Source organism: Girardinichthys multiradiatus, chromosome 20 (assembly GCF_021462225.1).
Source record: "Girardinichthys multiradiatus isolate DD_20200921_A chromosome 20, DD_fGirMul_XY1, whole genome shotgun sequence".
Classification (NCBI taxonomy): Eukaryota; Metazoa; Chordata; class Actinopteri; order Cyprinodontiformes; family Goodeidae; genus Girardinichthys; species Girardinichthys multiradiatus.
The window spans coordinates 6,109,580-6,134,991 of record NC_061812.1 but is presented as its reverse complement, the minus strand read 5'-3'; the positions used below and the strand labels follow the sequence as shown (position 1 = coordinate 6,134,991).

At 38.3% G+C, this 25,412-nt stretch overlaps 1 long non-coding RNA gene across 1 annotated transcript in view; it reads left to right on the top strand.

Moving 5' to 3' along the window:
• Positions 1-23,587, top strand: part of LOC124857264 — a 68,985-nt gene extending 45,398 nt beyond the window's left edge. The window contains exon 2 of the long non-coding RNA XR_007035553.1: positions 19,991-23,587. This is a non-coding gene — a long non-coding RNA (uncharacterized LOC124857264). The remainder of the gene's footprint in view (positions 1-19,990) is intronic.
• The last annotated feature ends 1,825 nt before the right edge of the window (positions 23,588-25,412 follow it).

The following is a 25,412-nucleotide window of genomic DNA, read 5'->3' as shown; positions in this document are numbered from 1 at the left end:
TGCAGTTCTTTGGGGCTGGTTTACTATTACAACTCTTATTTTTTAATACATTCCCTGTTCCTTACAATCTTTTTAAACTATCAATTCCTTTTTAAAAACAGCAATTTTTATTGTATTTTTATTTTATACAGTAACATTTAAAAAGTATATGGCTGTTTTGACACAGCAGAAACAATGAACTCATAGGTAATTCTTATTAACTAATGAATACTTCTTAAACTCCTTTTAGTTTAAGAAGTATTCCTATATAGGCGTTTATACGTCTGCTGCTTGTATTTCATAATGCTACAGTGTGGGTCGTACACACAGCTCATGGCCTAGGTAGGGATTGGTCTGTAGACTGACTGGCAAATCTTTCCACTCAGTTCTCTCTTCATCCTGAAAGAGAAGTGCAGCATCTGCATTAATATTGGTATGTCTAGTATGATGCTCCATTCTACCACACTATTCATGATACTCCAAGATACCGAACACCACTAGCAATAAACACTGTTGTGGTCAAAGAACACAGCCTCAGATTGAAAGTGGTAATCTTCATTTTTGTAGTTTCTTGTTTAAGCTGCAAAACTGTTTGTGTGCTTGCTAGAGGTTCTTGCTTAGTGATGCCAGAAGAACCACATACTCTGCAAAACATAAATACTGTTATTTCTAAACAATGCAAACAATACACATGAAAACTGATTGGACAAACTCCTATGCAATTTCAGATATCCTTGAAAAGTGGCCCTTTGTATCCAAACCAGGACAAAAACACATTATTCCACCTCAAGCCAAGGATTGACAATTAAATTCTTCTTTTTATTACCTCTGCTTCATAAATGATGACCCTACAGTTGGAAGAGTGGAGCCACCACAATAAGTACTACTAATGGCAGAGCTATAAGTTAACTTTCGTTCTGAAATTTGTTGCAGCAAAGAAACCTTGAACATAAAGAAAGAGCAGCAGCTTTATAGTAAAGGGTAAATGTTAATGAGTATAGTGGTTTGATTTTAAAACTAGCATTCAGACAAGTTGAACATACAGGTCCTTCTCAAAATATTAGCATATTGTGATAAAGTTCATTATTTTCCATAATGTCATGATGAAAATTTAACATTCATATATTTTAGATTCATTGCACACTAACTGAAATATTTCAGGTCTTTTATTGTCTTAATACGGATGATTTTGGCATACAGCTCATGAAAACCCAAAATTCCTATCTCACAAAATTAGCATATTTCATCCGACCAATAAAAGAAAAGTGTTTTTAATACAAAAAACGTCAACCTTCAAATAATCATGTACAGTTATGCACTCAATACTTGGTCGGGAATCCTTTTGCAGAAATGACTGCTTCAATGCAGGGTCCGGTCACCTCTTCTCGTTGTGCAGCGTTTTCTGCCACACTTTTTCCTTCCCACAGACTTCCCACTGAGGTGCCTTGATACAGCACTCTGGGAACAGCCTATTCGTTGAGAAATTTCTTTCTGTGTCTTACCCTCTTGCTTGAGGGTGTCAATAGTGGCCTTCTGGACAGCAGTCAGGTCGGCAGTCTTACCCATGATTGGGGTTTTGAGTGATGAACCAGGCTGGGAGTTTTAAAGGCCTCACGAATCTTTTGCAGGTGTTTAGAGTTAACTCGTTGATTCAGATGATTAGGTTCATAGCTCGTTTAGAGACCCTTTTAATGATATGCTAATTTTGTGAGATAGGAATTTTGGGTTTTCATGAGCTGTATGCCAAAATCATCCGTATTAAGACAATAAAAGACCTGAAATATTTCAGTTAGTGTGCAATGAATCTAAAATATACGAATGTTAAATTTTCATCATGACATTATGAAGAATAATGAACTTTATCACAATATGCTAATATTTTGAGAAGGACCTGTACTTTCTGCCTCCACTTTGTACCGCCTAGTTTGTTGTATTATTTCTGCTGAATTTCTACCCCTCGGAATACATCCTTTCTAAAATTAAAAAAAGGCTTTCATCCACATTACCGTTACTTTTTCAGGGTACTTAAACCCATTTGCATGTATACCAATGCATCTTAAATAGAAGGATAAGAACACGTTCACACACTAATTCTTATTCACAGATGGCAGATTTATCTATTCCAATAAAAAAGGTATTAATGAGCCTTAATTTGCATAATACATTAAAAATTAAATGTAATAGCTTCTGAACCAGTAGTCAAACACTTAAAACTTAAAACCCAGGGAATGGATTATTTTTTATGCTTTCACCATTTACAATCCCGTCATACCTTCCTTTTAATTTGAAAGCTGGGTAGATTTTCTTTTCCAGTCAGGGAAATGTTTAAAAAGGTTTTTTAAAAAGTGGAACTTTTTAAACCCCACTACAGTCATTAAATGCAAACAATACATTTATTAATGGCAGGAACAGATGTGGTAGGATGATTTTCTTGTCTTATCCATTAAAAATACTAGAACTGAAAAACATGGGAAAAGGCCCAGTGGCAGTATAGCCTGATTTGAATAAAATTCAGAATAAATATATAGAAAATAAAGATTTGTTGTTTATAAATTGGTTACTTTAGTTCTCAAAAGGTTTCAGTGTTTTTTAAATGGTAAATAGAACCTGCATGCAATGAATAATAATAAAATAAAATAAAAACTTATTTAAAATGTATTTCCAACCAATGTACACATGGCGTTTGGCAGGAAAGTTCTTTTTTAGGACACATAGTTTCAAACCACCATCTTCACTCTTTAAAGAACACTGATATTTAACAGTAGTCTTAACTGACCTTATTATTTTAGAACAGTTTTTTATAAATTTACCAACATGGACTCGTAGAAACTTGAACCTCTCTTTATTGGAGCAGATGATGGGAAACTGAAAGCTTGTATAAATAGTTTGCCAAATGTGTTCCCTTTTTAAATGGGAAATTTACAAGGTCCATTAGCAATATGTGCTGCCAAAATAACCTTTTATTTAGTGTATTAGTTGTTGCAATTTCAAGCCTTTTTGCACAAGCTACATACCAAAGACTTTTAACTTAGCATTGATGGAGCAAAGAGGGAACAGATGGTTACAGTACTTTACCACAGGAGACAAGATTTTAACTGGAATCCAATGAGTGGAGTTTGAATATGGATCTATTAAAAGGCAATTATATTTTACATTGTTGAAAAGCCAGAGGATAACTGACAGGTATGTTATGGGAAACGGGGAGAAGGGGAAAGATCAAAAATATCAGATTTGGGGAGAGGAATCGCAAAACTAAGTGGAGAAAATGATAGAAATGGGTTAATTGGTTGAAGGAAGATACTTCTGTTTCCTGTGTATTGCTTTTTCTGGATAATTTCTTTGAGTGTATTAATGTTTTGCCTTTTCCTCCCTTGGTGATACCTTTCATGTTTATCTCATTGTTCTGTTTTGGCACCTTTCTGTCTCCTCTCATTTCTTAATGAATGTTTCTCAGTAACACAGACTGCCACTGGAGACCTGAAATGGGCAGATGTACAGCAATACACACTCATGTGCACACACATGCAACACATTTGCCACACAGAGAGAAGGGGATGAACATTGTTTGCAAAGATGAATGAAGGTGGAGTAAAAATGGACAGGAGGGAGGACAGTTGGAGGATGGCGGAAATTGAGTAAATACAAGAATTTCAAACCTTTTTGTTCTCCTGGGGATCCACTGGAAGGTGAGAATCATGTTTTTGAAAGGAACCATGAAATGCATGAAGACTTTTAAATCTCTCCTGAAGTATAATTTACCTCCTAGCATGCATTTGCCTTACAACAGACCAACTAGACAGGACCAGCATGGTTTGATATTCTATAACACATTAACAATATCTCGGTCAATTAGATTCTAGGATTCAAACAGTTTGTTTAAAAATCAAGGAATGCATTAACTTAACTACTTTAAAGTTTAATGGTTGCAGGCTTAGTTTTTTATTCAGACAAATGTTAAATGAAGTTACTGAATATATTTCTACAAAAAGATCCCTCTCAGCCCAACTTGTTTTTATTGCTATGTATTCCTGGATCTCAATTTAACAAATGTCTGTTTGTTGTTGACTTTCTTAAGTTAGTCTCTCAGCAGTTGTGTATTATGTTGTGTAGAAGCTGACAGTGGGCGCAATTTAACACCTTTAAATGGAAACTGTTTAGTATTGTATGGGAATGAGTCCAGGTCGATAGCACATACTGTTTCTCTAAACATCATTTAACCCCAGACTCCCGATGCTATTTTCAAGCCTGAAATTGTTTCTCTTGGAATAAGAGAAACAAAAATCAATCAAGCAATGATTGGATCCCCTTCATGTGTCCTCGTCTTTTAAAGGTCTCGTCATGCTTTGAGTGACATGCTCTATCTGTGCACCTTTGTCAAGTTGTCCCTTTCCCCTTTTTGGATAAAGCATTCAACATCGCTTCTAGTTCTACTAATATATTTGGCTTTAATGTGGGAGCTGTTGTGCCAAGAGTCTAAAGTTAGACCCAATTTCTTTTTTAAATTGTAGTTATTTTTGAACTAATATACAACCTCTCCAGCACTAAATGTAATATAATGTAATATTTGCAGAGAATGTATCCATTGCACAAAATTAGAAAAAGAGTGGCATATAATGGCATGACAATTATCTGGAACACCAACAATTGTCAAACTGAACTCTAATATGAACTTGGGGACAAAAAAACAAACATGAGTGAAGTGTCCCTAGCGCACTTCTGGCTGTCTGTGAAGACCGATTTTCCACACTTCTTGGAAAAACGGTCTGTGTAAATGTGTATTTTCCGCATTAACAGTAATCAAAAACAGGTACCTGTCAAAGCTGCAGATCAAAGATGATATATGTTTATTTCTGCCAGCAGTGCATCCCAGCATCAGCATTGTGTGCATATCAAAGAAGCACTCACTACTACACTAAGATGAGGCCCGAAAAGGGGCTGTGGTGATGTAAAATGTTAAAAACGGAAATGGGTTAAATGTGTTTAAAAACGCATAGATGTTTAAAATGTGTAAAACCAAAGAAATAAATAAAAGTGAACAACAACCATTTAAAGTATGAATGGGACTATAATGGGACCATAAAAGTATGAATAAGACATTAATACAGTAAAACCCAAAATTGTAACAGAAGTAAAAGCAATAATGTAATTGAGGGGGTTGCAGTTGTCTGTTTGCTCTCTGATGGGGGGATAACGCTCCCCACTTTGAAAACCTCTACTTTAAGCAATAAAAATTCCTACACGTAGTGAACAGTACTGTGACAAGTCAATACAAACTGAATAACATCATTAATGCAGTTAATATGCTTCTGCATGGGCAACACAGGGATTATGTCATTTTTATGGATGTTAATGCCACAGTTTATCAGGGTCATGGCTGCTGGAGGTTAGGCATACAGATTTGTCTGGCAAAGTATCCTTCTCTTTGAAAGTCAGAAAGGGATTAGTTTTTTTTTTTTTCCAACTACCACATCTAACTGGCCCAGAACCAGCCTTACTGAAAGTACATTTTGGGGAAAGTTTCTTCAAGCTGCACCTAAAAGGGTTTTTGCAACCTGCACAATGTCATACAAAACATGAAACCACCAGATAATATAGTCAATTAATTGGGCACCTGAGTCTTTTGTCCTCAACGCAGCTGTCCCCGGTTTGAGTCCTGACCATGGCGACCTGTGCTGCATGTCTTCCCCCCCTCTTCAGCCAACTTCCTGTCTGCCTTCTTTCAAAAAAAGCAAATAAAGGCCACTAGTGCTGCAAAAAACAAAGTGAATTTTCTGTAACCATTTCTTATCTTGCTTATTCTGAACAATCCATATGTCCATATCATTATGTTAAGCTTGTTGTAGCCTGACATCAAACAGATCGGCATACCTGGAGGGAGAACCTGGCTTAGCCACAAAGAGTTGAGGTGCCTTCGTTCATGCCACTGGGTCAGTTTGCAACATCTGCAGTTAGAAAGTAAAACATCCTCAAATATGCGTCATTGGCAACATTTTAGTTGAGTAAAAGGATAATTTCCTCATACATCATTAGAAGAAATGACAGGTTCTAAATGTTAATCAGCCATTAATTTATCTTTTTGTGAAACTTGTTTTCCAGTCCATTTAAGGCCTCCTTTTGGCATTTGTCTCAGGGGAAGCCTTCTTGATGTTTTGTAGAAATATGTACCACATTACAGGGTTATTTTATTTGTATGAATTCTCTTGTGTTCTTGATGCAGTAAGAAACATTTTTTTTTTTTTATAGTTGTGCAGCACTTTATAGCAACTTTTCTTCATAAGTTGATACTGACATTTTTACCCTACACATAGGAATATGTCTCTTTTTCTTCCTCCATTTACTTTGATTTTTGTTTCCACAAGCTAACTGAGGCTAATTATATGCTGATATATTTAGTTAAACTTTAATTTCTCTGCTGTGTCTTTGAATAAATAAATGCCTCAATTTATCAGCCCACTCTACTGAAAAAAGTCGTTTTTTGTCCTATCAATTTGTGATTTATTGTCAGCTGTGAGAACAGGTATTGTGGGTTTTCTTCATAGAAGAAAGGAAGGAGCCGTGTAGGTCGAGAGATATCAACTAGAAAGAGTCGGGCCTGACTCCACGCACAGTGTGGGCTCTGGGACCCATCTCCTTGAGAGAGGGTGGACTCTCTTCTACTCTGGGATGGCCCACAGGGAGAGGCGTCGAGCTGGGGTGGGTTTGCCTGTTGCCCCCCAGCTCAGCCGTCTTGTGTTGGGGTTTACCCCAGTGGATGAGAGGGTTGCATCCCTGCGACAGGTCTATCATTTTGGCCTAAGGGGCGGGCAGTACTGCAGAGTACCCGGCCTTCTTGACGTCCCTGTTGGTGGTGCTCCATAGTGCCCCACCTGGTGACTCCATTATTCTGCTGGGGGCTTCAACGCCCACGTGGTAAATGACAGTGACACCTGGAGAGCTGTGATTGGGAGGAATGGCCGCCCCGATCTGAATCCGAGTGGTGTTTCATTTCTAGACTTCTATGCTAGTCACGGATTGTCCATAATGAACACCATGTTCAAGCATAAGGGTGTTCATCAGTGCCCTTGGCACCAGGACACCCTAGGCAGGAGGTCAATGATTGACTTTTTTGTCATGTTTTCAGACCTTTGGCTTCATGTTTTGGACACTCGGGTGAAGAGAGGGGCTGAGCTGCCTACTGATCACCACCTGGTGGTGAGTTGCAGCCGCTGGAAGAGGAGAAAGCCGGAAAGGCTTGGCAAGCCCAAACGCATAGTGAGGGTCAAGTCAAGTTTATTTATATAGCTCTTTTCAGCAACAAGGCACTCAAAGCGCTGCACATGAGGAAAAACATTACAATGATGCAGAAAGTCAAACACAGAGAAACAAATCAAATGACATTAATAATCCTTGGGGGTTTACTAGTAAGAGCTGGTTCTAATCCAATATTTCTAATAGAGGTAATTAGCTAATTAAGTCCTCTGTGGTAAGGAATTCATCCTGGTCTAGAAGAAAAATTATAATATTAATCCTTGAGGTCGCTGGTATGTGGCAGCTGTGGCCCCATCATTCAAATAATAACAGTCATGGGCACTCACTGAAGTCTCAGTAGAGAAGCTGGGTCAAAGGTAGGTCCAAACTTTTTAAATACTAATAATGTTTGGCTTTTACTGATATGAAATTGTTGTAATGCAATCCTTCTAAGAAATCAAAAAATCTATGAATCTTTCTAAGAGATCAAAAAATATCTGGTCATTGGTGTAAAAACAGCTGGAGTAAAATTTTCAAACACTAATAATGATTGGCTTTTGCTGGTAACCCTTCTGAGAAATCTGAAAATCTATGAAAAGTAATGAAATCACACATTTAGGAAAAGTAAGATAAGAGGGAAAAACAAAATCATATTTCAGACTCCATTCTTAGCAGAATAGAGTCTGAAATTGTACAAAAAACCTCAGCAGGGGTAAGCAGCACACACATAAGTAAAGACTGAGCAAGGGTACGGTGGAATCTTGCACGGTGGTCTGCTGGGAACGTCTGGCGGAGCCCTCGGCCAGGGATGTATTCAGCTCCCACCTGCAGGAGAGCTTTGAACAAATTCTGGGGGAGGTTGGAGACACAGAGTCCGAGTAGACCATGTTCTCCGCATCTATTGTCAAAGCTGCTGCCTGTAGCTATGGCAGTATGGTCTGCGGTGCCTTTTGCGTTGGCAATCCCCGAACCCGGTGTTCAGGTGAGGCCATAGAGAAGGACACTTTGTCTGCCTCGAAGCGATTATGGCAAACCATCCGGCGCTTCAGGAAAGGGAAGCAGTGTTTCAGTAACTCTGTTCACAGTGGGGTTTGGGAGCTGCTGACCTCGATGGGGGACATTATTGGATGGTGGAAGGAGTACTTCGAGGATCTGCTCAATACTGTCATGTCTTCCCTGGTGGAAGCAAAGATTGTGGACTCAGAGTTTGACATATTTATCACGAGTGGCACTCAACTCTTTCCCATTACCAAAATGGTAAGGGTTTGGGTTTTTGATGATATTGAAAACAAAGGCTTAGCAATCAAAACTTTAGGATAATTGTGATTTTATTTTTTATTAGCCACTTGAGACAAGTGAATTCTTTGGCACCGGGGGGAGTTAGGTTAGGCCATGGAGAAGGACTACCGGTTGGGGTTTGGTCTCTTTCATCACCCAGGCTGAAGTTACCGAGGTGGTTAAAAAGCTCCACGGTGGCAGGACTTCAAGGGAGGATGAGATCGCCCTGAGTACCTCAGGTCTCTGGATGTTGTGGGGCTCTCATGGTTGACATACCTCTTCAACATTGCGTGGCGGTCTGGGACAGTTCATCTGGACTGGCAGACCGGGGTGATAGTCCTTCTTCATAAGAAGGGTGTTCCAACTTTGAGGGGATCACATTCCTCAGCCTCCCTGGTAAGGCCTACGCCAGGGCATTGGAGAAGAGAATCCAGCCAATTGTCAAACCTCGGCTTCAGGAGGAGCATTGTGGTTTTCATCCTGGCCGTGCAACACTGGACCAGCTCCACACCCTCTGCAGTGTACTTGAGGGTTCATGGCAGTTTACCCAACTAGTCCACATGTGTTTTGTGGACCTGGAGAAGGCATTCGACTGTGTCACTCGTGGCGCCCTGTGGGGGGGTGCTCCAGGAGTATGGAGTCAGGGACCCTTTATTAGGGGCCATCCAGTCTCTGTACAAGTGGAGCAGGAGTTTGGTCCACATTGCCAGCACTAAGTCAGACCTGTTCCTGGTGCATGTTGACTCCGGCAGGGCTGCCCTTTGTCACCAGTCCTGTTCATAACTTTTATGGACAGGATTTCTAGGCGTAGGTATGGGCCGGAGGGGGTCTGATTTGGGGACCAGTGGATTTTGTCTCTTCTTTTTGCAGATGATGTGGTCCTGTTGGCCCCCTCTAGCCAAGAACTACAGCATCCACTGGGGCGGTTCGCAGCAGAGTGTGAAGTGGCTGGGATGGAGGGGAGTTCCTGCTTCAAGTGGAGGAGTTCAAGTATCTTGAGGTCTTGTTCACGAGTGAGGGGAGAATGAATTTACACACAAGTGAAAACAAATTATTATTATTTCCATGAAGTATTTTCATCATGAACTGTTCTTCAGATAAAGTATAAGCGGAAGGTGTAAAATACACCAATTAGTGTTTTCTATTGTACAAATGTACAAACTGAAAGGAAAACTGCCATTCTCTTCTCAATATATGATCACTGTTCTACACTGCTGGGCATTAATATTTTAAACTATTTGCCTTTTTCATCAAGAGTGGTACCATATCTCTCATTGAGGCATTAGTTAATGAGTTTCTACTTCAAGGTCCTTCCACTGAGACGACAGGAATAGGTCTTTCTTTCTCTTCGCCTGTCCTCATCACTCTCTTGAGTAGATGATCAACAATTGATCTCTGACTCTTTCATTAGGATCAAAAATTGTTGGACGTAATGTGAAGGACTAATAAATTTCATCTGGCAAATTTCAGCATGTGTGTATAATATATACTTTCTAGTGTGTTTTTGATTATTTTTGTAAGCTCCTTTTTGTGTTTAAGGGTGTTTTAGTATATTTGCTACATGGTGAGACCCATTTTCTGAGAATATACAGCATTGTTGAGACCTGCTGCTCCATGTAGGGACCAAAGCCTGGTCCTCATGGGGGAAAATACTGTTCTTGGGTTAGGTTTAGGACTAAGGTGTGAATTAAGTTTAGATTAAGTTGGATTTAGGGGTCGGAGTTAGGCAGAATATTAAATAAAAAATAAGTGGAAGTCAATACAAAGCCCGGTAAGGATAGAAGAACCCAAGCTGCGTGTGTAAACACATGTAAACACGCTGAGGGGCTTATTGAAGTGTGAATTAAAGAGTAAACATGCATTTTATCACTGCTCTTCTTAAATTATAAAAAATAAATAATAATGATGTCTAACATTTAAGTTTGTCATGGTAAACTAGTCAGCTCTTCTAAGATTGAAGCCATGGTTTCCTTTCACCAGGTCAGGGTTGAGACTCTGCTTCAAGGAGAAGCTTAAGTATCTTGGTGTGTTAGTAATAAGGAATGGCAGGATGGGGCTGGGGATGGAAGGTGCGATCTACAGTAATGGGGGATTGTTCAGGTCTATTCTGATGAAGGAGCTAAGCCAAAAGGAACAACTCTTTCATTTCTGTTTAGTCTATTTTCCAGCCCTCATCTATGACCATGACAATGTGGATTAGGACTAAAGGAATGGGTTGATGGATACAAATGGCCAAAAGTAGCTATTCTGTAGGGTACTGAGCTCTGGTGGTTTAGAGATGTTAGGATTATGAATCTGAGAATATTATTTAATTTTAATATTTTATCAAATAATATTTTGGTCTGTTAAGGGTTGTCCTGTGAATACCAGCCCTATAAGGCGATGGTATTAGGACAAAATAGAAAGGTGTGAGATGAGCTCTGACATTATTGAACAGCATAAACTCTGCACATATATGGAATGAATTCACACAATTTCTTAAAATACAAGAATTTATTAACAAAAATAAGTCAACTCAAAGTCAAACATATTTCAATCAACAAACTCTTTACTTTGCTAAAACAATCCAACTAAACTACCAAGCAGAATTAAAGAATAGTGAAGATTAATGGGCTATGTACAATATAAACAAGTTGATTAAAGATGATTGAAAATCATGACCAAAAAGAGTGATGCAACATTACCATGCAATGTTTATGTTTGAGAACCAAGGATTATCTTGAAGAATCTGGAAATGAAGTTAAGTTAGTCTTGGAACTAACTTAGACAACCAATCACAATGCAAGATCAGGTAAAATATTATTTTAATAAAATAATGTTTTAAATAATGATCTGCTGAATAAAACCAACCTTCTGGATGACCATTTCTCAACGGTGTCTAATTAGCTGCCTTTATTTATTGAAATAATATTTTAAGAAATATTATTAAGGAAATATTTGGAAAGAGCCAAATCTTTCTGGAGAAATGGGGCTTAATGGTGTTTACTTAGTTATCAAATCTAGTAAATGATGTTTAGGAACTATTATTCACTAGCTTGAAAACCAACAACCTTTCTGTTAAATACTCTTTAGTAGCAAGTACGTGTTCTTACCGGTTAGCAGTTAAGCTAACAAAGAAGCAGATAGCTTTGCACCAGAAACAACACACACCTTTAAAATACCAGGGTTAATAAAAGGGTTAAAATGCATAAGCGCGGACGGCACGTTATGAGCAATCTTCTGTGTTTAAATTCACCCTTTAAATAAAGTTTGACTTAATTTAAAAACACACAGAACACAAACAGGGCATGTGTGCTGCAGATAGCCTGCTAACACTAAGATAGCCGGGTTTCACAAAAAATAACAAAGAAAGTCAAGCGGTGCTTGTACCTTAATTACCCCCGTTCATGAATGAAAATACCGGATACACAGACAGTATTTCATTCGTACTTAACTTTGCATATGATCGATGATCGTATGACATCCTTGGATCCAGTTGAAGAGTTTGTCTGTTTGCTAGGGGAGAAAATTGCGCTGATGTCTCTTGGCTATCCGGTCCCTCTGGAAGGCCATGTGGAAGAGGGCGGATGTAGCAACAGCTGTGCTTTTATTTGGGTAGTGGCGTCACAGGAAGTCCACAGTTATCCCGTTTCCTGGCTGTGCCGGAAGAAGGTTAATGCACTTTATTTTGAAATGTCCAGAAAGGTCCGTACTGGAGTTTAATGTTGAAATCCATGGCTGTGGGTCCCACCAGAGATAAGATGAGGAGCTCAGTCATCCAGTGGAAGGTCTGAGTAGAGCTGCTCCTCTGCATCAAAAAGATTTAGCTTAGGTGGTTCAGGCATCTCATCAGGTTCACAGGTCATATAAAAGTTAACAATACCATGATAATCCTCTTTGATCAAAATCCTGATTTAATTTAAGCAACTTATGTATAAAAATTTTCAACAGTGTCTGTGCTGTTATTTCTGCTACTTCTATGAGAGACTGAGAAAAAAAAAGTGTATCACAGCTGCAGGTTACTCAGCTGATCCCACCTCAAGTTAATCATGTAAAATTTAACATAGTGCAGTGACAGGTTCTTCATGCACAACACTGGTTGTGGTTCTTCTATCCATGAGGAGCTGGAGAGTGTAACTGGGAAAGATGGATGTTTGGATTTTCCTCCCGGAACCCTTATCTCCGTGACTGGATCTTGAATATATTAAAAATAAATGAATGAATCAAATTGGTAAAATGTATTGTGAAATATTGTCAGTTAAAAAGCAAATCGTCATTCAATCCTTATTACTTTGGCTTCTGTGATCTCACCACCAAAAAGACCGTTCACCTAAATTTCAAAACAAAAGAAAATCTAAGGCTAATCTAATTCTCTAAAATGCTTAGATTTTTTCCACAAGTATTATTAGTTATAGATTCCACTTTGGAAGGAAAGACATGACTCACACTGGGACTGAGTCATTTTTTTCCAAGGTTAAGAGTGTTTACCAACATTTTCCAATGCCAGTCTTGCTCAAAGAAGCATTTAGTTTATTTTAGATGGGTAGCAGTAATAATGAGCTGAAATGACTGGGTGGTGGGTGTATCTAAAAAAAAGAAAAAGGCCAGGAGAACAACATTAGCAGTCAGAAATGTGGAAGTAAAAATAGGTGAGCTGCAGCAGGGAGAGAAGAGATAAAAGAGACAACGGACAGAACATCGGATAACATCGAATAAATCAGTCATCAAAGAAAACTGGAAGATAAAAGAGGAGATGAACATGGCTCAGGTGTCTTGTTGGTGATTTGCTCTGAGTCAAACTTATCTCAGAGTCGAGGCCTTTGAAAGTGTTCCATAAGGATCAAGGTCCTTAACTGGCCAACACCCTCAGCTTTTATAAGGATAAAAAAATCAAACGTCCTTTTATATTTCTGCTTTCTGTATTGGCCAGTTTCAGTTTATTTGGGGAGACTCTCTGCACAATGCAACCATGTAAACAAGCAAGTCACCTGTAATAAAGAATATTATGAAGCAATTAGACTTTTAATTTTACAATTTGTCTTCTTTTTTTCAACAACATATGTATATCTCTACAAATGTACTTAAAATCTTGCTAAATATGAAAAAAAAAAAATTAAGAATGTTTATCTAGAAGACCAAAAATGTGAAGAATTGCTGTTCTTTCTTACACTTAATTTAGATAAAAATAGGCTCTACTACTTTAACACTGCTTTTATTTTGAGTACCTTTTAAAATCGTCTAATCTGAAAACTAAAACCTTTTTTACCATGTAAATTTAAAAAAGAAAATTTTATCAAGCTCACTTTGAATTTGTTTTTCTTGCTTGGTCTTTTCTTGTTTTAGGTGTCTTTTTCACATTTCCATTATGTTCGGTTTCTTTTTAGCAGGCAAGTTTTATGCCAAACACAAAAAGCTGCTTAATGGAGATTTAAATCATTTCAGACACTTAGGCTCATTTTCTTTGATATCTTCAATTTTTTGCCTTCGAAAGAAGCCTTTAGATGTGCAGGTGCATATACTGCAAGATATTCTGATCAGTCTTAGGAAATTTTTCTTATGATAAATTCATAAGATGTTGGAATTTTGATGAATTCTAATTATCAAAACATGCAGAATATGTAGTTACAGTAGTTATTAATCTTCAAATAATCAATTAAAAACCTTCAGACATAATTGTACTATTGTTTTATACGTTTTTAAAAAGTTTTAAAGTAAAGTTTTGTTCGATTACAAATTGTGAAGGTTTGGTTAGCTGCAAAATGGAAGAACAGCCCTCTAAAATTGGGTGAAAGAAAAGAATGATAAACAGGCCTTATACTCAATATATTTATTTCACATTTATGTTTTAATTTGTTTATAAATTCAACTTTTTTTTAAGGCTTGGATTAAATTTTGATAAATAAATACAAGTTAATTAAAAAAGGCAACTGAATAAAATGATGTAAAAAAGCAAAATATCCAGAGATTTCTAATGTGCAGAAGTAAAATATGAGAGTTGTACTAAAGTTGTAATGATTTTATTCGCAGCAAGGGAAATTTAATAACTTGACTCTGAGGGATTGCTTGGTTGCTCAGAGCAGCAGGCTGTGCTGTAAAAAGTCCTAATGCTTTATTTTTTGCCCCAAAATTTATAACAAAAACTAAAGACTGCATGTTGGAAGAGCAGAGGGAAGTTTTAAACGTAGCTTTTTTAGGAGCTAAATAAAAAAAATAAATAAAAGATTACCAAGCGGGTTAACAGATGCTCATGCTAGCTTACAGCTTTGTTCACATGCAAACCAAAATCAGATATGACAAAATCATTAAACTGTTTCTGTTTGAAAATGTAAGATGTTCATTAAAATATAAGTAATTAAATCCAGTTCCAGTGAAGTTTGGGACGTTGTGTAAAACATAAATTAAAACAGAAAACGATGATTTGCAAATCCTGTTCAGCTTATATGCAATTGAATACACTGCACTGACCATATTTAATGTTTAAACTGATAAACTTCATTGTATTCCCTTATTTTGGATTTGACTCTTGTTCCATCAAAGATGGGGCAGGGTCATGTTTACTACTGTTACATCACCTTTCCTTTTAACAACACTCAGCAGACATATGGGAACGGAAAACACTAGTTGTTGAAGCTTTGCAGGTGGAATTCTTTCCCATTCTTGCTTGATGAACAACTAGCTCAACAGATTGAAGTCTCCGTTGCTGTATTTTGCTCTTCATAATGCGCCACACATTTCAATAGGAGACAGGTCAGCACTGCAGGCAGGCCAGTCTAGTACCTGCACTATTTTACTACAAAGCCATGCTGTTGTAATACGTGCAGAATGTGGCTTGGAATTGTCTTGCTGAAATAAGCAGGAACATCCCGGAAAGACATTGCTTGAAAGATAGCAGATGTTGCTCCAAAACCTGTATTTTAATTTTTAGCATTAATGGTGAAGGCACCATTAATGCTAAAAATTAAAGTTACCCATGCAGTGGGCACTAACACAACCCCATACCATCACGGATGCTAGCCTTTGAACTTCGGCTGATAACAATCCGGATAGTGCTTTTCCACTTAGGACTGGAGGACAGGACAGCCATGATTTCCAAAAAACAACTTGAAATGTAAACTTGTTAGACTACAGCAAAGTTTTGCTTATTCGTCAGTCCATCTCAGATGAGATTGGACCCAGAAAAGTCTGTGGCAAAAAAGTATGTCCTCACATCCTATAAACCAAATAATATCACTATTTTTGGTTTCACAATTTCTTGAAGTTTTGGATTCAGTATTTTACAGAAACTGCCTTTTAAATGAGGCATTTCTACAACTACCTAATGTGTGTGATTTAGCCAATTCACCCTTCCTCCAAGAAAAAGAAGCTTAAAGAAAGTTATACACAATCTGAAATTCACATTGAACATCAATGATTGTGTGGGAATGAGAGAACAAGTAAGAAAGATGACTGTGGTACCACAAAATGGCCCCTGAGGTAGATTTTTATCTGATTGGTTTCTCTGAATGTGCACATCTGTTGCAGTCTAATCAGCAGAAAATACATTTTTATCCAGACTAAACCCGTTTTGTTTTCCATTTTCTTCTCTTCTTTTTTTCCGGTGTTGGTCACAGTTTGAGCAGACTGCATCCCGAGACAAGACAGATACTGAATTGTGTTTGAATAAAGTGGCCTAAATATGTGATGCAATGCACTGTGTTGAACTGACTTTGATGAGTGATGCATCAAGTGCATCTCACCAAGGCCACATCTACAACATACCTGATTTAAAATCATGTTTCATTTGGAAAGAAATTTCAAAACTATTGTTTATGAAACTATGTAATTTATAAATAACTCATTACTACATATCAGCTTTAAGTAAATACTAGAGATAACGTTATTAATGTTACAATGATTGGCCACCTTTAGCTTGATTAGATATGGGTCTTAATTTTAAGGTCAGAAATAAAAAAACAAAGTCCCATTAATGAGATGCATTTCAACCTGTTCTGTACCACATCAGCCAAAAATCTGGTTCTTTAAGTTTATTAAAATCCGGTTAAAGGCTAGTGGCATGTGCTAAAATATGTTATGATTATTATTGACATATTATTTAATATTCATATTTTAATATTTTATTAAATAATAATTTGGTCTGTTAAGTGTTGTCCTGTGAATGCCAGCCCAATAAGTCAGTGATATTAGGACAATAATGGAAGGGGTGAGCCAAGCTCTGACATTCACCTAATTTCTTAAAATACACAAATTTATTAACAAAAATAGGTCAACTCAAAGTCAAACATATTTCAATCAATAAATTATTTACTATAATAGAACAATCCAACTAAACTACCAGGCAAAATTAATAAGGTAGACCAACTATGTACAATATGAACAAGTTTATCAAAGATAAAATACCATTTGTAAAGGATTAAAATGCATAAGCGTTGACGGACTGTTATGGCTGATCCCTTTAAATAAAGTTTGTTTTAACTTTAAAACACAAAATAGAACACATCATTTGCGGAGCAGCTAGTCTGCTACCACTTAGCTAAGTTTTCTCAACACAAACAAACAAAGCCAAACTTCTTTAAACAAACATTATTTAGATTTTTTCGTTCCAAACTAATCTTCTCTGGCCAAACACTACCTCTTACGTGAACTGACTTGAAGACGGGGTTTCCTGGGTGATGAGCTGAGTAGCGAAAATATCCCGGTTATCCATGTGTGGCCATTAAAGGGACTAGCGTTGCAGCTAATCTCATTTTCTGTAAGGGGTCAGCTTTTTAGCTGGCACGACCGAACTCTATGACAATAGCACATTGCGACAACTTCAGCGGCTTGACATGCACGCAGGAAGGCATGCAATGCTGTAGTATCCAGCCTTTACTAGGCCGTGTTGGAAATCTGCTTCGATTAGGGCTGCACCTAGAGGTCTCAGAAGAAGTCAAGCCAAGCTTGTCTTATTACACCCTTTATATGAATCCACGTCGGATACTTAAACGGTAAAATCATTACTTAACTTTGTTGCATACGATTGGCGTGATTGTAGTCACTTTTGGATCCAATGATTCTTGGAAGGAGAAGCCTTACTAGCCCGTGAGTTTCAAGACTTCCAGCTGACGCGGGCTCTGGTGCCTCCATTAGCCACTGTCCACAGCCGGAATGAGGCTGAGCAAGGTGGAGGGGTGTCTTTGGGTCAGAGATTCCAGCTCTGACTCCCCCTCTTCTTGACTGAGTGATTTTGAAAGGTGTAGAGATTCATACAGGCCTTCGATGATCTATATTTTAGAGTCCATGTTCATCCATGTTTAGCCGTGGCCAACAAATGGCTTCAGGGTGACAATCTTCATTCTCTGTCAGAACCAAGGCCGGCTTTACACCGGGGCAAGAGGGGGCAATGCCCCCTCAAACAGATTCCTGGTCCCCTCAAATCAATTCTCAATCACACAAGCACAACCCCCCACCTTGCCTCTCCCTCCTCCTCCTACACTGAAGGGCAAAACATAGTCGCGCTTTCTTGACTCCACGGACAAATGCGCGGAGTCTAAGCGGGCGTCCGCTGGACATGTCCGCTCAGAGCTCAATTTTCACAAACGCATACTTGATGTAATGCATTATAGTGCTGCTAAAACATTATGTGGCTTCTGGCCTGAAGTTTCTTTAGAGAAGGGGCTGGACAGGGGTGCATTTGGGCACCATGCCTACTGAAAAACCCTTGTATTTTCTTCCAATCAGCATCCATGCATGACTGCATAACACATTGCCTACATGTTTTGTATATACAACCAAACAGACAATTTCCCTAATTTCACTAAATCGCTTTGATGGTAAAGTCTGAAGAAGAAAAGAAAAAAGCATGACCACAACCCTTTTTCTGAATGTCTAGTAGCCTAACTCTCACAATAAAGTGTTAAGAATAGAAACAAACATACAGTATTGTATAATTACAGCATGCAGGCCAAACTCTGCTCTGTGTAGGTAAAAGTCACTTTAACTCAAGGAGCTCTTTTCATTCAAGCATTTCTACTCCAACAGTTAAGGAATCATTTTTGCTAGGTAGTTAACATTACAGGCTAATACAGGCGTTGGACAATGAAACTGTCATTTTATTGTGGGAGGTTTCATGGCCAAATTGGACCAGCCTGGTAGCCAGTCTTCATTGATTGCACATTGCACCAATAAGAGCAGAGTGTGAAGGTTCAATTAGCAGGGTAAGAGCACAGTTTTGCTCAAAATATTGAAATGCACACAACATTATGGGTGACATACCAGAGTTCAAAAGAGGACAAATTGTTGGTGCACGTCTTGCTGGCGCATCTGTGACCAAGACAGCAAGTCTTTGTGATGTATCAAGAGCCACGGTATCCAGGGTAATGTCAGTATACCACCAAGAAGGACGAACTACATCCAGCAGGATTAACTGTGGACGCAAGAGGAAGCTGTCTGAAAGGGATGTTCGGGTGCTAACCCGGATAGTATCCAAAAAACATAAAACTACAGCTGCCCAAATCACGGCAGAATTAAATGTGCACCTCAACTCTCCTGTTTCCACCAGAACTGTCCATCGGGAGCTCCACAGGGTCAATATACACGGCCGGGCTGCTATAGCCAAACCTTTGGTCACTCATGCCAATGCCAAACGTTGGTTTCAATGGTGCAAGGAGCACAAATCTTGGGTTGTGGACAACTTGAAACATGTGTTGTTCTCTAATGAGTCCACCTTTACTGTTTTCCCCACATCCGGGAGAGTTACGGTGTGGAGAAGCCCCATAGAAGCGTACCACCAAGACTGTTGCATGCCCAGAGTGAAGCATGGGGTTGGATCAGTGATGGTTTGGGCTGCCATATCATGGCATTCCCTTGGCCCAATACTTGTGCTAGATGGGCGCGTCACTGCCAAGGACTACCGAACCATTCTTGAGGACCATGTGCATCCAATGGTTCAAACATTGTATCCTGAAGCCAGTGCCGTGTATCAGGATGACAATGCACCAATACACACAGCAAGACTGGTGAAAGATTGGTTTGATGAACATGAAAGTGAAGTTGAACATCTCCCATGGCCTGCACAGTCACCAGATCTAAATATTATTGAGTCACTTTGGGGTGTTTTGGAGGAGCGAGTCAGGAAACGTTTTCCTCCACCAGTATCACGTAGTGACCTGGCCACTATCCTGCAAGAAGAATGGCTTAAAATCCCTCTGACCACTGTGCAGGACTTGTATGTCATTCCCAAGACGAATTGACGCTGTATTGGCCGCAAAAGGAGGCCCTACACCATACTAATAAATTATTGTTGTCAGGATCTGTGCCTTGTCTGTTTGGTGTTTTTACTGTGCTTAGCCCCTAGATGGCATGGAACCTGGAGGAGAGGTGACAGGTGTTCTCTATTCCCTTGATTACCTGCTGAGGAGTATATAAGGAGGAGGCTGCCAGCAACTCACTGCCAGAGTGTTCCCCTTAGTCGTACAGCTCAAGTCACATCACATTACCTTGTCTTGTCATTGCCTTGAACGTTTAATAATCTGAATCTGTTACCTTGCAGGGTTACTTGCATGGAACTCAGCCTGGATTAATCACTTCTGGAAAGAAGCGATCCAGCTCCATGAACAAAGACTCAAGCCTCTCGTTACCTCGTTGGACCACACAGGTTGGCAGCCTCTTGAATTCTTCGCTCCTTGGATCTCCATTCAAGAACCCTGTCCACCCTCCTCCTTCCACGGCACCTACATCTGAAACCCCTGGTCCAGCTTATCATCCTGGCACACCATTATCCACCATCTGTCTCACGGGTAAACAACCATTTGGTCTCTCCGCTCTCCACCCTCTGGCAGATCATTCCATCTACCCAGTAAGGCAGAATTATTGTTCATTAGTTTTGACCCTGAGTTTTCCCTGCTTCTCATCCTGTTTATTTTTACAGTTTGTATCCCAGTTCCAGTTTCCCTGTTCACTACACTGCTCTGTAAATGAACACTTCACTGTAAAACTCCGTTAAAAACATTATGACAATTGTGGTCTAAAACCAGGTGTTTCAGTTTCACCGACCAACCCCTGTATATGCCGAAGGCTGAATATAATGTTCTATGATAGAAAGCATCAAACAAAAAATTATGAATAAATAAGAAAATGTTACTTAGATGTCTGTTTGATTTTATGAGCATAATAATAGAGCCAATGCTAACATTAACTACCTAAAGTAGGTTTTGATTTGAAACGAAAGGCAGGTCTTAAGTTGAGCTACATGGAAGTGTGGTGAGTTATATAGATATTGGTAATGGTGTGTTAGCTATTATTAGTGTAATGTTTCAACTCCGCAGAAAACAAATATATCATTGATTTATTTCATTTACAAATGTTGCAGCATAATTCCAAGAAAAGGGAGGCTATAAAAGCATAAATATATCCTGTTTTTTGTTTTAATTTTATAAATAAATTTAGCAATAGATGCCATTTTTTTTTTTTTTGCCTTAAGCGCCTATCTCCAAAACTGTATGTGCATGTTCTGGTCTGGTTTTAGCTTTCTGGATATCTTTTGTATTTTCCTCTTCAGCATGATGCTGTCTCTCAACATCAAGTCAAAGCTTAACAAAGTAAAGGCAGCACCTCTGTGTATTTTGATGACTTCTTAACAGTGTTTTGGGCTTTTACAATTGACCAATATAATTTCACAGTGACGGTTGATTAACCAATGGCCATCACTGATTGATGATGCCATGTTCAACTGATTCTCTTTTTCAAAATAAATGAGCTATTAATGAGTAAAAAGACACAACATTTTGAGATGTGCAAGTTTTTACTTATCTGCCACCTACGACAACTATTTTGATATGAATAATTACTAAAAACATTCCAAATGTTGTGAAAAGCAGCCCAAATTTTAACAACCAGCCAAAGCTTTAACAAAGCCTTTTTTTTTCCAGCCCAACTTGTTCAAAAGAAGCCCAATTGGGAGGAAACCAGTGCAGTCTGGCAAATTGCACAGTAATACACAGTTTACCCCAATCCCATAAAGAAAACACTAATCAACAACAACAATAAACATGTGCATAATGTGTGCCCATGATGATGCCACCTTCACATTTCTGCTTGCCCACTCATATATGCATGCCTAGAACCGGCCCTGGTCAGAAGAATGGAAAATGTCAACGCCACCACCCAAATCAAATACCTTGCCACCAGTCTTTTTCCCATGGTAAGGTTGTGTTACACTTATTTGTTGAATTTAAATCAATGAGTTATGTGTTATAAAATTAGAATCAGCAGGTCAGAGTATGAAGAAAATTGGAAATTGGTGCATTTCTTATAGATATATCAACAAACGTCTTCATCTAGAAAAGGGTTAGGAACCAACATTTACACATTTGATGGTTGTCAGTTAGGGGGACCAAGTTAAAAATGCCATTTAAGTTTTAGTCAGAAGCAGGAACATAAAACAATGTTTAGTTTTAGAACTAAATCCCTTGAAAAGACATTAAAAGTAGAAGTAGTGGTTCAAAGTAAGTGCATGTTAAAGCGGTTTAACTATTAAGATTTTAGTCTCTAATATACATATAGGGTAGAGGGGGAAGTTCTTCTTTGATAGTTCTAGGCATTTCTTGTATCAATAATGTCACAAAGGCAGCAACACCACACGAACACACAAAGGTTTTCTACCAGACCAGCTCCTCCTCCTAAAACTCACCCTGTTTCAAGCAGGATTCAGAAATGTTAAAACATCAGGCTTGTTTATAAATGGTGTTGGAAAGGCTGTTTGTATATTCAGCTGAACACAGAAAGTAGACAGTTTATTATTTTCACTATTGCAAGCAAAATCAGAAAAAACAGCAGGGAGATGAGGAACACTGAGCTCGTCTTTTTACAATGCTAATCCAGCAAGTTTTAATTGACAGGTAACAGTGTTTTATGCTTTTTGTCCCCAGTTACATTAACAGGTAAACTAGATTAAGAGTTTGCTCTGGGTCTCTATGAGCCCATCCTCAGCTTCTTGCAAAGCTGTTTTTCTGTCTGACCCAGCAACAACCTGGTGCTGAGCCAGAAGCTGTTTTTGGATGAGAAAAGGACTTAAATTAGGCAAGGACTAGCAAGAGTTTTGCACTGGAAGCCGTTTAATAACGATCATTCTCTGTGGTCGAGACAAAGAGAGAACTTTCACTGAATTTCCACGTGGAAAAGTTTTATTTTTAAGATTAGTGATTTAAATAATATGCTGGCAGTTCTAGGCTTTCACTGGTTCAGCTGAGGATCTTTGTTATGCATGAAGGATTTAAGTCTAAATTAAGTGGACTTAATAAATAAAAAGACTTTTCTGTGAGAATGGCCAATTTACAGCAATAGAGTAAAATAAGCCAAAGGTCATGGAACAACTTTTGAAAAGCATCACAAAGCATGGATATATATTTAATAAGTCTGCCTGATTGGATTGAAAATGTCACAACATAAAGGCTGGATCAAGAATTTCGCACAATATATAATAGGTGGTGTTTGAAAAATCTGTTTTATTTGAAATGAAGGAATTCGAGTCACGCTCGACTGCTCAAAAGTTTTGATTATTTTCTGCTGTACAGTTCCTCAACACAATGAAGCATAAATTTAGAGAGTAAGAAAGCAAGGTAAATATTTATTTGTATATCACAGTCAGAGAAACCATTTTTTGGGTAACACATTGGAAAAGTTGCATCCAAGCCATTTAGAAGTCTGGCCTGCCCCCGCAGGTAGTCTAACTTAAGGGACATTTTAGGATTTTAGCCAGATTGAAAACGGGCAGCTCAGGTTAACAGAATTTTATGCGCTGAGTAAAAATATTGAAGTGTAAGTCCCCAACCTTAACAGGTGCAAAGTAGCTGAGAAGAACAGAAATGCACCATGACACTTGTGGAGAAAAGGAGTTCAAGGAGCATTTTGAGAGACAGAAACAAGTATAAAGTGACGGCAGGATCATCAGCTGCTAAGAACAAAAACGATTTGTTTTTTACCCTTAAGAAGAAAACATGAAATGTGAAATAAAATGTGTGAATTTCTTCATATTTTTGATCCTTTTCCTATCCAATGTCACATTTTGCCTTCTAATTTTTCTTAAAAATTTTAACTTTTTTGCTGTGAATCTTCACATCTTCATATTAAAGACGTCTGTGTGAATTTATATATTTTTTGTAGTTATCCTTGGCCGCTTCATTTTTCTCACGTTTTATTCATCGTGAGATTTCTTTCTTTTTTTTTCTTTATTTTGCTTATTGACCCTCTCCCATCTAATGTTTTCCTGATATTGCCTGTCTGACAGCTATTTTTCCTTTTTGTTTTAGCATATCTGTATTATTCGTTTCGACTTATTTACTTTGAAATATTGAATATATGTATGTGATTCACTCTAGAAGATATGCACAAGTATTTTCATTTGTATTGAAATTGGGTTATCTGACTCCAGTAAATATCTACCAGCAGACAGTTAAAACCACTGTAAAAAGAAAGTACCCCCTCGTTCAATCCTTGAGTTTTATGTATCAGGACTTGAAAACAATTAAATAAAACACTGTTTTACAAATGCCACTTGTAGTAACTCGATGGCACTGTTTGTGAGCCTGTTGCCATGTAAATTTGTCTAGAAGTGGACAAAGATGACTCTTGAAACACTTTGTAGCCCTCTGTTCATGTATGTTGGAGATATGGCATTTTAAAACATTCTAGCAGAAACAGCAGATACTAACTATTGGATACATTTTCTAGCACCTGGAAAATCTACATGGATAGGTTTGATAAACATGGGGAAAAGCTTGCCCCAGCCATGTCTCAAGCCCCTTTCCTTTTTTAATTGTCATATCATAACTGTCACCCTTTAACATGATTACTTAGGCCAGTGATGTATCACATTGAATGTTTAGTTTTTTTTTGCTGAGTTTTGCACTGATGGTGGGATGTATTTCCAGGGATATCCAGTCCAGCTGCTTTTAGATGTTTTCCTGTCTTTCCTTTTGTTGGTTTGGAAGGGGTTTTATAACTATTCACAGATTGAAATCTGCATCTCCATAAAGCTTGTCAACAGAAAGAAGCATGAACTGCTCTAAAATTGCCTGGTAGATGGCTGCATTGACCTTGGACTTCAGAAAACTCAGTAGATCAACACCAGCAGATGACATGACAACCCAATTCATCAATGACTGTGGAAACTTTCACTGGACTCAAAGCAATGTGGATTCTGTGCCTCTAAACACTGCCTCCAGACTCTAGAACCTCGATTTCCAAATAAACTGCGAAGTTTATGTTGATCTGAAAAGAGGATTTAGGACCACTGGGCAGAAGTCCAGTTCTTTTGACATCCTTTCTGGTTCAGGTGTGGCTTGACATGACAAATACAACAGTTATAGTCCATGTGTAGGATTCATCTGTGCATAGTTGCTCTTGATGCAATGACTCCAGCCTCAGCCCACTCCTTGTAAAGCTCTCCAAAATTCTTGAATATATTTTGCTTGACATTCCTCCCAAGGCTACAGTTATTGTTGTTTGTGCACCTTTTCTATCAAACTTTTTCCTTCAACTCAACCTTCCCCCATATGCTTGAATGCAGCACTCTGAAAAACCAGCTTCTTTAACAATGACCTTTTGTGGCATATCCTTCCTATGTTAATGACCCTAACCCTAACCCTCAAAAGGTTTGAAATATCTCATTCTGTGTAATGAATCTATATGGTGTATGACTTTCACTTTCTGAAATGAGGGACAAAAAATATTAAACTTTTTAACAATATTTTTGGAGCTGTATTTGTACATACAATTTCAGATAGTTTTATTTTCATTTCCTAATTCACATCCCACCTACTTATAATTTTAAATGTAAAATATATTTCTTGCATTTCCACTGTAAATATTGTTTGTCTCTCCCAAATGGCTTGCTTTTCAGTGCTTGGCTACAATAGTTTCAGCATTTGGATTACTATAATGGGGCAGGCAATGCCCTCATATGATCAGCCATC